The sequence below is a fragment of the Arachis stenosperma genome, chromosome 5, assembly GCF_014773155.1.
Source record: "Arachis stenosperma cultivar V10309 chromosome 5, arast.V10309.gnm1.PFL2, whole genome shotgun sequence".
Classification (NCBI taxonomy): Eukaryota; Viridiplantae; Streptophyta; class Magnoliopsida; order Fabales; family Fabaceae; genus Arachis; species Arachis stenosperma.
The window spans coordinates 2,552,787-2,568,703 of record NC_080381.1 but is presented as its reverse complement, the minus strand read 5'-3'; the positions used below and the strand labels follow the sequence as shown (position 1 = coordinate 2,568,703).

General features: G+C 37.4%; 2 pseudogenes; one reads left to right on the top strand and one right to left on the bottom strand.

Moving 5' to 3' along the window:
* Positions 1-238: 238 nt before the first annotated feature.
* On the top strand, positions 239-5,179 carry LOC130979116 (protein MITOFERRINLIKE 1, chloroplastic-like; annotated as a pseudogene).
* Positions 5,180-7,498: 2,319 nt separating this feature from the next.
* On the bottom strand, positions 7,499-15,826 carry LOC130981666 (PH, RCC1 and FYVE domains-containing protein 1-like; annotated as a pseudogene).
* Between the last annotated feature and the right edge of the window lie 91 nt (positions 15,827-15,917).

The window sequence follows — 15,917 nt, the reverse complement described above, 5'->3', positions numbered from 1 at the left end:
GGACCAGCCGGTTGAACCGGTTGAATCGGGGACCGGTGTGTAAAACGGTCCGGTCCACCCCTTAAAACCGTTTATACAAAAACCGTTCAGAAACTGATGAACCGGACGGTAATCGGCTGGTTGGATCGGACCGGAAACCGACCGATCTGCATAAAACAACGTCGTTTTCCCTTTCTCTTAAAAAACAAACAAAAAAACAAAAAAGTTAAACCCAAACCCCCCCCCCCCCCCCCAACACACACCAAACACCCCTTCCTTCGAACATCGAAGCAGCTAGCCCTAAGGTTCCCCAGACGGCCAGACGCAAAACCCTACTTCGTCGCCGGAACCACCGCCGCCGTCCGTGGTTGTCTGCGTCTTCGCGGCCTCCTCCTTCCCCTGTCCCAAAGGCATACGGCCAGAGCTTCTCTTCTAGCTCGGCGCGTCATCCATTCCGCCGGTGAAGTTGCTGTTCGAGGCTTCCAGCTGCTGCGCCGTCGTCTCGCCGTTGACGTCCTGCTGTGGTGGAAGGTTAGTGGCACTGTGATTTCTGTTGAATACTTTGGATTATTGAATTTGAATGTCTCTGAAGTTTGAAGTAGTGATTTGTGATTTTGAATGTCTCTGATTACTTGATTATTTATTTGTGTTTTGAATATGAAATTTGTGATAAATGATAACTGATTTGTTCTGCTGCTGTTGCCATTTTTTTCTCAGTAAACTCATAAGCATTGAACTGTGCTGTTTTCCCTCAAATTAATTTTGGTTCATGTGATTTAATTGGTGTTTAGGGTACAAAGTGAAAAGCTATTTTTAATTGGATTTGCAAGGTGATTTTTGGTTGATTTTTTATTTAATTTGGTAATAGTGTTTATGATTGGGTTTATCTGGTTTTCATTCTTTTTGAATTTGGTAATAGTGTGATTATTTGTTGCTGTTTTGTAATGTTTGTTGCTGAATGATGGTTGTTCGTTCTTGCCTCTGTTTAGTAATATTTATTGAAATTTTGTACATTTTCATTGCTACACTCTTCAACTATGGATTGTATTATATGCTGCTAGATTTGAACTCATCAAAGTTTCCTGAATTTAAGTTCTCCTTTGGAGACACATATTCAATTACCAGTGAAATGATAAACAATCCTGCATCACTTGGTAAACATGCATCTGCCTCTAGCTAATTCAATATAAATAGTGAATTTATTTATTTTTTCAATTCTTTACAAATTATTAAAGGGGGAATTGGAATACAATTAATAATGTCGGTACAAAGTTTTGGGCTGACAAAATTACCTTTGTTTCAAGGGTTTTAACTTTTATGTATCACGGAATTTGCTAAGATTATTATTATAATGGAAATTGTTAAAGTTTCAAAGGGTCATTCACAATTCCTCTGTGCTTGCAGCCTCTTAGCAACTTATGCCATAGTTAAGCATTACTTGCCTAGTCCAGTATGTATGCTCTTTGGTTCCCTAGAGCAAACATTGTGTGAATTCATGAATATTATAATGTTTCTTGGAGACATCTCATGTTAACAACAGAGACAAAAATTCACCTCACTGCACTATATAATCATGCATCCAAGCTCATATCTATTTCCAGTTAGTTTGTAGTTGTGTACTATAAGTGATTTGTACATATCATCGTAAAAAAATAACTGGTTACAATTGTTTATTGAAAATGTGCAAATTTAAGTCATGAAAGTTGTTTGTATAATGTGAGATCTCAATGAATAAGTAGCTTTGCATTGTATTCAATGATTATTTGAACCTTCAGTGTTGTCTTCTTATCTATTTTTATGCTATTAATTCATCTCTACATGTTGCTTGACATATTCTAAAATCGATCAAAAGGCACCGTTGTATCATGTCTTACCTATTGTCAAGTATTAATATATTTTGTAATATTAATGTATTTTTGTGATTAATTCCCTATTGTAAATTAAGGAGATGGATTCACCATTAGTATTACAAGGTTTGTTCAATTTGTTTGATCTTTTTTAATTCTTTACATTAGGAAAGAGATGAAAGAGATATTGTTGACTGAATGACAGTGTTGTTATGAGACAAAAAGTGGGTTGAGTTATAGTTTAGGATGTTTATTTATAATTTATTTATTATTTTATTCTAAAACGGTTTTTTCGGTTGAACTACGGTTGAACCGGTTGGACCAGTAAACCAGTGAACCAGTGACTAGAGCGGTTTAATGACCGGTCCGGTTCTCAGAACCTTGCCTAAATCAATGATCTGAAATTCTGAATCGCTAATTGGCTTCAGCTTCAGCCCTTCACAATTCTCATCGAGCAGTCTCACACGGCCATCACATCCTCACACGGCCACACGGGTTCGGCGTCGCCCAGTCACCTCCGTCGCCCAGTCACCTCCGTGGAGCAGTAACCTCGGTCGCGCAGTCACCTCGGTCTCGCAGTCACCTCCTTCAACCAGTGACCTCCGTCGCGCAGCAGCCGTCGTTCGTTGGGACAGCCACCTCCATCACGCAGCAGCCGTCGTCCCTTGAAGGTGCTCCACCACTGCTTGGTTCACCCGGCGTCGCCGTCTCCCAAGTCCCACTCTCCCTATTGCAGGTTCTGTACTTGAAGCCTTGAAGGTGCCTTCGAGCTTCTAGAGTTCCAGGTAATTGTTTTTTTAGTTATGAACTTATGATTGTTTGATTGAATCATTGAATAACTGTTGCTTGATGAACCCTGATTCTGTGAACTATGATACTGTGAACTGAACTCTGTTCGTTGAGTAGCTCTGGAACTCTGATACTGTGAACTGAACCCTGTTCGTTGAGTAGCTCTGGAACTCTGATACTGTGAACTGAACTCTGTTCGTTGAGTAACTCTGATATTTCATATTTGTGACATGATGAACTGCTAAACTGTGAATTCTTTGATTGAGTAGCTCTTTGATTTTGGTTTGTTAAACTGCTAAACTGTGAACTCTTTAATTTTGAATTGTTAAACTGCTAAACTGTGAACTGGTTCTTTAGATTATTGGGTTGCTGTGTTTTCTTTTTTAATTGTTAATTTGTTGATTTTTTAAATTGTTATTGTGATTCTTGGGATATAGATTGCTTTTGTTTTTTGTTATTAGGTTGTTGGTTTTTTTATTCCAATCTTGCTCTTGTTAATTCATTAAATTATTGCTATTGTGATTTTGTTGTTGAGATTGTTCTTGCTAGTGAGTAGTATTAATTTGGATTTGTTGAAATTTGTTAGACTATAACTATATTTGGTGTGTTTATAATAGAGGAATAGAGAAAGGGGCAGCTAGCATTGTTTCATTGATTGTTGTTTCAATTCTGTCTCTTCTCTCCTGCAAGAAGCTCACCCTCTCACTAATTCAATCTTCCTTCTTAATTGTTGTGAATTTGCTTGTTTTATTGATGGTTGAATTATTCACTCTATACCTTATACTTCCCCTAATTCAATATAATTGTTGAGTTTGCCTGCATGTATATGATATCAGTTTATTTATATTTATTATTTTATTATAAAACGGTTTTTTCGGTTCAACCACGGTCGAACCGGTTGAACCTATAAACCAATAAACCAGTAGCTAGAACGGTTTGATGACCGGTTCGATTTTCAGAACCTTGGAAATTTGTCTTCAAAATTAAAATTTTACTAGTAAATACAATATTGAGTTTTGTTTCTCAAATATTATTTAAAACTTATACTTGTCATTTTTCATCATAAAAAATATTAAATATATATATTATTTTTAATATATATTTTATATTTTAAGATACGTATGTTAAGTGTTTACTGATAATTTTGATTTTGCGTTTTTATTTTTTAGCTCCGCTGTCACTGACTGTGTTTAACGCGCAAGGCAAGAGTGGTCGAAGCTCACGCCAGATTCTCTTCAATGGAGGCCAGGATCTCATCCTCTCTTGGCCTCCCTTCTCCCAATCCCAATCCCCACCGCCACCCCACTGATTTCCCCTCCATCCTCAATCACTTCGCCGCCACCGCTACAAACCCTCCTTTCGCTTCTACCACCGCCACCGCCACATACCCCACCGCTCACAGCCCAAAATGGATCCGGCCCACTTCAAAGCCCGCCCCAAAGCCCCAAACTTTGCTCAAAAAGCTCACCGTCGTCGAGCGTGCACTAATCGGCGCAGCCGGTGGCGGAATCGCCGGCGCCTTCACCTACGTCTGCCTCCACCCGCTCGACACAATCAAGACCAAGATGCAGACCAAAGGAGCATCCCAACTTTACAAGAATGCCCTTGACGCGGTCATGAAGACCTTCCAGCAAAAGGGTATTCTCGGATTCTACAGTGGCGTATCTGCGGTTATTGTTGGATCCACCGCTTCTTCTGCAGTGTATTTCGGAACCTGCGAGTTCGGTAAGTCATTTCTATCCAAAATTGAAGGGTTCCCTTCTGTGTTGATTCCACCTAGTGCTGGTGCAATGGGGAATATTATGTCTTCTGCTATAATGGTACCTAAGGAATTGATTACTCAGAGAATGCAAGCTGGTGCAAAGGGAAGATCTTGGCAAGTTTTGGTGAAGATTTTAGAAAAGGATGGGTTTTTAGGGTTATATGCTGGTTACTCTGCTACATTGCTGAGGAATTTACCTGCTGGGGGAGTTATTCATCATTTGAGTACTTGAAAGCGCGGTTTTGAACACTACTAAGAAGTCTCACTTGGAACCTGTTCAGAGTGTGCTTTGTGGCGCACTTGCCGGCGCAATTTCGGCTTCTATAACCACTCCTTTGGATGTGGTGAAGACAAGGCTGATGATCAGGTTCACGGAGATGCTGTGAACAAGCTGCTGCTGTTTGTACGGCGGGTTTCGGCGACAGTGAAGCAGATATTAAAGGAGGAAGGGTGGGTTGGACTTACCCGTGGAATGGGGCCTAGAGTTCTTCATAGTGCTTGCTTTTCAGCATTGGGTTACTTTGCATTTGAAACTGCTAGGCTCACTATACTGCAACAATATCTGAGGCAAAAGGAGTTGAGTGAAGTGCCTGCTTTCCTAGCTGAGGCTCATGAGTTATTGCGGCCTTGTCGGTATTTCGGAATCTCTTTGGTTCTCTCTTGCTTAGTTTTGCTTGTTAGGATATTGGTTACCCCTGTTTTGTTTGATATCTGTGCAATTGACATAAGTAGTTGCTTCAGTTAAATACATTAGGAAGTTAGTTATCCTGTGGCTAAATGCTAGCATAGTTAATATGGTGCTTCAAGCATGTTTTATCATGAACTCATGATACCTCAGTAGGCTATATGCAAGAATTTGTTGTAATGCTTTCAATTTGAAATGATCTTGCCAATTTTCGGCATAGTTTTCACTTTCCAACTCAACTTATGCTTGGTGTAATAGGATCTATGAATGGTTTTGTTCTGTTGTCGTTCAAGATCATGTTCCTCTTTCACAATTGCGGTTTGGTTAATTCAGACGAGTGAGCAACCTTTTTTTAGTAGCTGATTCTGGTGCTGAAAAGATAAGATTTCAGAATTAGAGCTTGTTAAAAGTGGCTGAAAGGGATATTAGAGAGTGTAGTTAGTTGAGGTGTTAGTTAAGCTGTTAAGAACCTATGTAAAAATCTGTTATGATGTTAGAGAGTTAGTTACTCTGTTAGCTTAGTCAGCAGCTTATAAGTGAAGAAGATAACAGAAGCCAAACTTGAATTTAAGTACAGTACGGGAACTAGAAGATAAGAAAAAAAATGTGGAGAGTGATAAATTCAAATTGAGTTATTATTGCATCATCTATCAATCTATTTTTAAAATAAAGTTCTAGTATGGTAATACGCTTGATCAAGTATATTTATAAAGATATTTGAAGAGGAATAGATTATTCTGAAAACAACTTACAAAGATATATGAAGAGGTACATCACTCCATTACATTATTTGACTAAGATACAAATACCACAGACTAAGTTTGATCGCAAAAAGTGATAGATTATACGAACTAAAAATTTTATTGAATATATAATCCAACAACGCCAACACACTGCATGTATCTTGGCCCTAGCAGCAACCACCCCCAATGAGTCCATCCCAGATTAGTATCATGTGTGTGGATATTCTACAAAATATGTAGAACCATAAATGCATTAATAAATATGAAGGATTTTTTTTTCACTATCCAAACTTTTGTATCTTAAACTCTCATCCTTTTAAAAAAAATAGGAAAAAATGTGAAAGTTTAAGGTAGAAAAATTTGGATAGTAAATTTAAATAACAAACACAAAATATATATGCTTTTCTATTCATATAATTATTTTAGTCAAGTATTTCCCATTATGAAAAAATAGAAGCTAAATATATATATTCTTTTTTTAACACCCAGTAAAAGTAGCTTAGAACTATAATTTAACCATTTAAAAGTGCACAAAATCATTAAAACTATTGGCATATATGAGGAGGTAGTAATTAACGATAGGTAAAGAAAAGGAACTAAGAATTTGAGATAGAAGCTATAATCTGAGTACCTTCCAATTTTGAAGTCACTTGTGGAACCTACACATCTTCAATGCCACAATTACATATATGTAGTCTGCCCATTTGTTCAAGAATCTGAGATAAGCAATTCTCCAAGGCCTCCAAAACAGTAATGGCCCTAAAAGGCCACAAAAGCCCGTGAAAAATCCAAAACCTAAGCTCATGTATAATGCTTCATAAAAATTTGAATTGTCATCTGCATCATCATGTGTTGTTGGTTCTTGTGGCTTTGTTAGTGTCATGTCTTCTGGACAAGTTTTGTGGAGTTGCTCACCACACAGATTAGGATTTCCTTCAAAGAAAGAGGCTCCAAAGGTATCCATGTGTCTCCCTGATGGAATTCTTCCAGGTAGATTGTTGTATGACAAGTCTAACGCACCAATCCCATCAATTTGGGACAGACTTGAAGGAATTCTACCACACAAATCATTTCTTGAAAGGTCAAGGAAATCCAGAGAAGTTAGATTTTCCATTTCTGAAGGAATCTCTCCTTTTAGATTGTTTCTTGATAATTTTAGTTCATTTAATCCAATCAAATATCCAATCTCTTTTGGAATTTCACCGGTTAACTGATTACCTGAGAGATCAATGGCCTTAAGACCATACTCTCGATCCTTGAATCAGTTTTTCACACCTTTCCACATTAAAGTTATGTTAACTATGTAGCGATCAAGATAAAAGGTAGTTTTGTAATAATCACAAATAATATTCATATCTGTACAACTCCCAGTTTCAGTTATGTTAATGCTCCTTTTGGATATTCTTGTTAATTTTATAATTATATTTTTTATTATTATATATATTTTTTAAAATTTTTGAATAAAAAAATAAAAATAAATTAAACTTTTATAATTTATTCTAATTTATCATCAAACAAAATCCAAAAACACTAATTTTTATGTCTTTGTCTTATTTGTATCTTATTCTCCGTGTTTTGTTTTCATAACCATAACCAAATGCAGCGCAGGAGTCCATTTAGAAACCTTTTCCTGGTTACAATTGAAAACTAAAATAAGACACAAATATAAAGACTAGAAATAAGTTCACATTCCTTAAAATACAGTAATATCCAAATCAGTCACAAATCTAGTCATAGCATAAAATAAATCCACTAGTATTTTAATGTCCAAACCACGTGTAATATATAACAAAATTAATGTAATCCTACTAAGAATATTTGCATTCAGTAATCACAAACTAAAATTAAAACCGGCCAATTAACCAAAACCTAAACACTAAACAAATACAACAGTAAAAAGATGCTAAAGACAGAGACATTTAGAAGGAGAAAAAAAATTGTATAATATCATAATATGATTATAATACCAATATATTATACATATACCTTAGACGAGCTAGCCTATTGGACTTTATAGGCTTTCTTTGAGGTTTACGACCCAAGCTGTTTAGCTAAACAAGCTTTTTGAAAAGCCTAGGCATAGTTCATTTAGTACACGGGCTGAGTCGCGCCTAATGCTAGCCAAGCCATGAGCTCATGTAGGACAGCTCGACTCATTTCCAACCTTAGGCTTAATGCAGGACTCTGCTTCCATCTCTACTTTTCCTATGATTGGGAAACAAGAGGACCAGCACCTTCTGTCCTATGCGGCTCCCCCGCTTGGTTGGAAGACTTGTCTGTGCTACGAACATTGTACCTTTCGTATACCTTGTCCCGATTCTCTGACCACCAAGTCTCTGCTGATGCTCTCCAAATCTCTCCGCTGAAAGTCAATTTAATTCACCGCCACATCAATTACATGTAGAATATGATGAATTAAAACAGCACTAATAATAATCAGGGAGATGCAAACACCACAGTCAATACTAGAAACTGATAAGCACTCCATGTCTAGGATGTGTGTTATATTTATTTTAGTGCTCTAAAAGTAACAATATAGTACTCACTACTCACCTAAAAAATATTTTTTAGAAGTTCCATAAAAAAATGAAGTTAGGAAAGAGATGTTGAAAATGTGAGTGTAGATGGTTTCAGAAGGAATGCCGGTTTCTTTTTTTAATGGTAAAAAGTAAAAACCAACTCCAAATGACATGAACATGAAAGATGAATGTTAGTAAGGGCAATTGAGAGAATTAAAAATGTTGGTAAGAGTAGTTTTCTTTGACCAAATACTTCATATAGGACAAAAGATATTAGCCTAGTTTAAGATAAATCCAACAAGAGACACCAAAAGATATAGCATTAAAAGCAATTGCCCTAAAGATCATGGTTCAAGTCCATATATTATATTTTGTAAACCCTAGCTGCAACCAAATATACAACTATAACTGGGCACAGGTAATCAGTTAATGTGAAAATTATTTGTTACTGAAACAAACTCGCTTCAAATCTCTTGTTCTGTCGCGCAGCGCAACAAGTGTTATATAGACACCAGGTTCATACTGTTCAATCCATTCTGCCTCAATCTGATTGCTATTGGTAGACAGTCCTGCATTCCTGATCTTAAACCACCCTCGTCATCATGGAAATTCCCCGAATCCTACCGTCACAGTATCAGACATGCTGCAGCCACCATTTGACAATCTAGCATCTGGATAGTGGTCTGAACCATTGGATGTCACACTGGCTCAGTTTTGCTGGTCCAGAGTAGATCCATAGGTTCCTGGAAAGTTCCCCACAGTTCTATTGAGCAGAGAGGATTCAAATGCTGTAGAGGCCAAACTAGAGCCACTGATTGATTTGGCCCTCAAGTGGTGCCCACCATTTGAATCTGGAAGGTGGATACCATTTGGCTCAATACTGTTTGGTAGGTAAGCCGGTTTGATGTTCTCAGCATCGTAAGCTCCAGGTGGGAGCTTCTCAGCAAAACCTTTGAGCTGAATCAATGTGAATGTCCATCAGTGGAAGCATAGCACAGTAATATTATTGGTATAAGAAAGCAGTAAGAAAAATTTAGAGAAATTAACCACAAAAAAGACAAGGTTAAACTAAACTTTGCCATACTAGGTGGCATGTCCTGTATTGATTAGCCAATGTATGTCTCGTCACAAACCGTGTTTACATTCAAACTATTAAGATTTGTACCTCTAGTTTCACCTGTAGTTTTATTAGTTCTTTCTTTATGTTCAATTGGACTAAAATTCATCTCATCTCTTTCTCTTTACTGAGGTTTCACCTTCTCAAAACATGCACCTAAACCACCTCCTAAGGCATGATTAAACATGTTTTTCACAATAAGTACCACACCAACATTTTCTATAATTTTAGATATCAGTGACATTAATAAAAGAAACAAAGCCAAAATGAATGAATTGATCCAATGCTTTAATAGCATGCAAGAAGATTGCGAATGAGAACCATCATCCTCAAGAACTAACTCGACATACATGAAAATGAGGAGAAACTGAAATAGAATCTGAGAATAAAGCATCCAATGAAAGTAAACCCTTTTGAACTCATCCGGTTTCAAGAGAAAGAAAATGAACCAGAAAAAGAAAATAACCTGTGCTGTAAGCGCCTTTCTAACTTCTTTTGCGCTTTACATTTAGCAGATTCCTCAGCAGCCATTGCCATAGCATCTTGTCTTTTTGTTGACCGCTGAAGCTCTAATTCTTGCAATTCACATCTCTGTTTCAGGCTTTCAACCTAATGATACCTATATTAGACTTTCCTTGATACCATAATATGTAATAGATACGATATATCCATAAACATGTTATACTAACTTTTCCTGGAAATTCAGCGAAGTGATCTTGTTGTGTTCACAAGGTTCATTTGCCAGACTAGAATGACAGGGAAGTAATTAAAAAAAAGGCAAATATGGGTTGATTTTGGTTTAAACTTAAAGTAGGACATTTAGGATGTGGCTTTTCTTTCAGGGTTTCTTCTCCCTTTTTCCAGATCCCACTCTCCCTAACTAATGTAAAAAGTGGGAAAAGCACTAAGACAGGATTTTTATTTTGGAGTTCCATTTATATATATATATAAACTCCATACAGATGAGAGAATTGGGTGAAGAAAAGTACCTGAGAATGTAACTTTTGCACTTCTTGATTTGAAAGTTCATTTGTTCTCTTCAAACTATCAGCATGCTCTTGAAGAAGGAAAGTCCCGATGTGTTGGAGGTGTAGCCGATCGAGGGGGCTTGGTCTTCTAGAGAATCAGGGTTTCTTCCCTTTTTCCAGATCCCACTCTCCCTAACTAATGTAAAAAGTGGGAAAAGCACTAAGACAGGATTTTTATTTTGGAGTTCCATTTATATATATATATATATAAACTCCATACAGATGAGAGAATTGGGTGAAGAAAATGTACCTGAGAATGTAACTTTTGCACTTCTTGATTTGAAAGTTCATTTGTTCTCTTCAAACTATCAGCAATGCTCTTGAAGAAGGAAAGTCCCGATGTTGTTGGAATAGGTGTAGCCGATCGAGGGGGGCTTGGTCTTCTAGAGAAAGGTGACACAGACTTGGAACTTACTCCAGAAGGTGCAACCACTGGTCTAGGAGCTGTACGCTTCAGATCAACAGCAGTTGCCAAGACAACATCTTTCAACTGTAGCAACGAAGGTGCTTGTGAGGTGCGAACAAGCGAGAATGTATCTGCTTTCTTCCCTTGTTTGGCTGCCTTACTATCTAGCTGCTTTATCAAATCCATATTGGAAGGAACCAGTGCTTTTGACAATTTCAGGTCTGATTTTTCCAACCTGTCTTTGTTTTCACCTCACAGACGAGGCAGAGTATTTCTCCTATTACTGTTGCTAGCTTCTGCAACCTTGTTCAGTTTTGCAAAACAAGAATCACAAACTCGATAAGGCTTGCCGGGATTTGGAGCCAAGGCCGCCCTTAATGCTTTCCGTGAGCTGCATGAATGGCAATGTACAAGTCCACAATTATAACAATTGTGCCTCTTTCTAGTGAACCCAAATGCCTGTCTACAAGCCGAGCATTGAGACTGCTCGGCACCGGATACCCACTTATGAAGGCATATGGCAGTGGAGTAGTTTGAACCACATGCAATATATTTCATGCCTATCCTTCAATGCTTCAACCAAAGTAGGTATTTTTCGATCTTCAACATCTCCATGACCCAATCTCCCATTTGCACCCTTCCCCCAAGTAAAAACTTCATTTTTTGATGTTAAAATGCAACATGATATGCACCACATGCAATTTCATCAATCGATTCCACGGAAATCTTGTCTTCGACCAAGCATGGAAGCTTCCCATCAGACTGGGGATTCCCAAGCTGACCATAAACAGTGCTTCCCATCGTAAAAACACGTCCAGATTTGTCAGACCCACTGTCAAACTGTGCCCACATGCAATTTTACGAAAATTGTAGTCGATAAGCGCAGAAACACAAGTTGGTTTAAGTCGTGCCTCCTTATCCCCATGTCCTAGGCGATTTTTGTCTGCATCACCCCAGGTAAACAATTTACCAGATGATATACTCGAACTGGATTGTGTCACAATAACCTCTACAACCGCTGCAGTATGCCACACTCCACATGCAACAGCTATGGTCCTCAACCCTTATAAGGAGTCTACTTCTCTAGGATATGAAACATTTTCCCTGTCCCCATGGCCCAAGACACCGAATGTTCTGTCACCAAACGTAAAGAGTTGTCCAGTAGAAGTTATCAAGGCCGTGTGCCATGGACCACAAGCGACGAAAGCAACTTGAAGTCCCTCTAATGGACCAGCAATCCTCTTTGGTATCCAATGACTAAAATCAGTGCCATGACCAAGAAGCCCAGCATTATGAGTACCATCACCCCATGTATATAGTTCCTCGGCCATGGTTACAGCACAAGAATGGAACTCTCCACAGGCAACAAAATCAATGGTTGTAAAAGCTAATGCTTCGACAAGGCAAGGTTGAACCACATTCTTCCCAACACCATGGCCAAGGCGTCCTCCTGATTCTCCTCCCCATGTAAAAACTTCACCTTGTCTGGTGACTAGAGAAGCATCTCTACCGCCACATGCTATGTGATGCACATCTAAAACTACATTGGATTCAAGTGGTCTTGGTAGAAGCACATCTGCCCTCGGGCTGAAATAATTGATATTTTTATCAGCACCAACTTTCACAATGTTTTCACAGATAACCTCACCCCATATGTATACATCCCCTAGAGCTTCATAGTCATCTGGTGCAGATCCATGACTGGATGTGCTAGGAGCACTTGAAACACTAACACGAAAAGTATCTGAACTAGATTTACTTGCATATTTATTGGGTCTGATGGTGCATGTGATTTCTCAGAATTCAGGGTATTGTCAGGTCGGAATGTCTTTGGTGAAGTGTTCAGAAGACTCACAGGAATGTCAGGAGAACTGATGTCTAGGGAAGTACTCGCTGAACTTTCACTTGCACTATTTGATGTCAGATATCTACTATCCTGTAAGTAATTGATCAAAAGGAATTATAAGCAACTTACTATGTATTTCATCAGGGGCAGGTACAGGCATCATAATGGTATCAGAGGAAGTATAGTAACTTAAAAAAATAAAAAATTTTATATTCAGAAAAAGAAAGAAAAAAGCTTCTGAAGTAATCAATTCGTATTGTTACCAACATCACATCATCATAACATAAAAAGCTTAAATTAGGATATTCTCCACAATTTATTACTCCAAAACCATTATAGAGAATAGGCTGAGTATAAAATGCCAGTATTTTTCTGAAAGAACTGCACTATAAGTCCTTTCAGGCAAAGAGCTACAAATACAGAAAATAAAGAGTAAAGACTGTCTTTCCTTAGAGAAAAGAACAATCATCTTATAATGAAGTAGATAGGAATAAGCTGTCTCTATCTAGATGTATCCAAAACTTGCACTTAGAAAATAATGCAATAAACCATGTATCCGTGACTATGTTTCCTAGATCAAAGATACATAGATATGTAGTACAATAAACATAAACAACTAAAATGAAATAACTACAATGTCTTGCATCAAAATTGAGGCCACCGTCACTCCATCCATCAATTTTGGATCGACCACCTCGACCAGAAGTTATCAGTGCTTTAAGACCAGCAATCCACGCCTCTGCCTCAACTTTATCTTTGCAAATCTGAAAAGCAAATGAAAGAAATAATGTATTATTATAACAAAAGGAATACAGAAAGTAAAAGAAAAATGATGATACGGATCACATAATTCAACACTAACCAAATCAAGGGACCGCTTTCCGTTATTATAAATTAGTGAAAAAGATAAATAGTCCTTCTCAGGACGCAGGTAATGTTGAAAAACAGCCTGCCAAAAATATTAAGGAAATGTTAACACAGAACATAAAAGATTAAGTTCATGGAAAAATTTACTGAATTCACTTTGTTCGTCAAAAAAGGATGTTACGGCCAAGTATACTGTCAAATATAAGCTATGAAATCTCAGAGTTCTTTGCCCAGGAATAATTCTTGAGACAGAAGACAGCTTCAGACGTCTTTCTTCACTACTAGAAATCCAGATTAAACTTGATTCATCCTGCAGTTTTCATGAGTTATTGAGCACGGATAGAAGTAACTCGAATAAAAGTCAAAATTCAAGTTTACCCTACGTGAATGTTCAAGTTTATAGTTTACAACCATGGAAGTATATGTCCAACATGGCTGGTAATAACAATACTAAAAGAAGACCTAAAACCTACAAACTAAAAGGCAGTCATGAACCCAGAGAAATACCTATGCCAACTTGGGAAAGTACTAATATTAGCCTCAAAGTGAAATTTACATACTGTGTAGTAGTAAGTTAAAATACATCTAGCTATAATAATCTAACGGCTATGTATTAAAATGTCAAAGAGAATGGGGATGAAAATCATTAGGAGTTACCACTTACTACCTATGGTGAAATTGAAACAAATTAATCTCAACACCTTTCCAGACGAGAATCTACTTAAGAAACAATTGCATTTGGAATCAAATATATTGTAATTTATCCTAAGAAGGAAATATGAAATATCGAAAAAGCAAATACAACTTAAGAGTCTTTTTCGTCCTATATAGGTAATCAAAGATCAACAAGATTGCAGAAGCAACTATCTTTCATGCTAAGAATTGAGCATATAATCAGTTAACTACTTGAGTATTGTAAAAGCAGGAAGTTCATCTTGGAGAAGCTTTCATTCAGCTTACATTGGAAAGTCTAAATGGACAAAACTTGGGCTTTCCCTTATGACCATATTTAAGTAATTGAGAACCCCTTTTCAAAGCAACCAATGCCTGCAGAATAAAAGGTAACATCATAAACTACAAGAAAGATCAAGGAGACAGAACAAAATAAAAAGAAGAAATTCAGCTAACAGCGAAGAAGAGTAATTTAAATCATGCTATATCACAAATGCTGGCAGATTTCATAAGAAATAGAGTAATATGCAACACTGATTCAGTTTCAGTTAGGATCATATCTCACTTCTTTCTTGATATTATGACAACATGATGTAAGGTTCAAAATCCTATTTGCAAATGAACTATCAACATTTAATCATTACAATATGCCATTACAAGACATCTAAAGACTTAGAAGCCAATAATTCAATACCCAAGTTACTACCCATAACCCATATCCTTCTGCACCCATTCAAACACAAACAAGCATGCCAATATCTCTACAATTCTCACAAATGAACAAAATTCAGTGGCTATATCTTCCCCTCATACTGTTATCTCCCTCAAACTTCTCATGTACCTCAAATGAAAATATACATACATAATAATCATAAGAACATTCTTAGCCAGCTCAAAAATGAAAAGGGGAACAAAAAACCCTTCAACTATCTTCCACATTACAACAAAACACTGAAACAAAGCATCAAATTTGATGGAAAAAATTGCAACTTTCACACAAAACTTGTAAGTGGTAACCCTCTAACATAGAGAGAGATAAAGGAACCTGGTCGATGTCACGGTCGGCATTCCCTATGCTAGCAAGATCTGCCATTCCATGTGAGAGATTCACCGAAGCGCCACCACCCTCTCCAATCGCTCGCCGGAGCTCCGTTCATCATCAACAACAACTCCAACCTCTTCTTCTTCTCTCTCCTCCACAACCACCATTCACCTTTCACACCATCAAAAACCAAAACATCTCTCACTTTCGAAAACAGAAAACCAAATCACCACTTCTTGTTTTCGCTTAGAATGCAAAGCTACTTCATTGATCTACCCTTATATTCCATGAAACTCCATTAGAAGATTCCAAGTCAAACACAAATACAAAGCTTCTTCTTTAACTCACAGAACTGTGGAAAAACAGAGCTTTCCGAGGCGGAAGAAACGGTCTCTCAAAAGGTAGCGGTGGTTCGAAGCGGAAGGACGGTTTCCAAGGAAAAGTTCCGGCGAGAAATGCAGGTTCCGGCAGAGGAGAGAGAAAGAGAAAATAAAAAAAAACACTTGAGACTTGAGATTTTACTAGTAAATACGATATTGAGATTTAGTTCTCAAATATTATTTAAAACTTATATTATATTATTTTTAATATATATTTTATATTTAAGGTACGTAT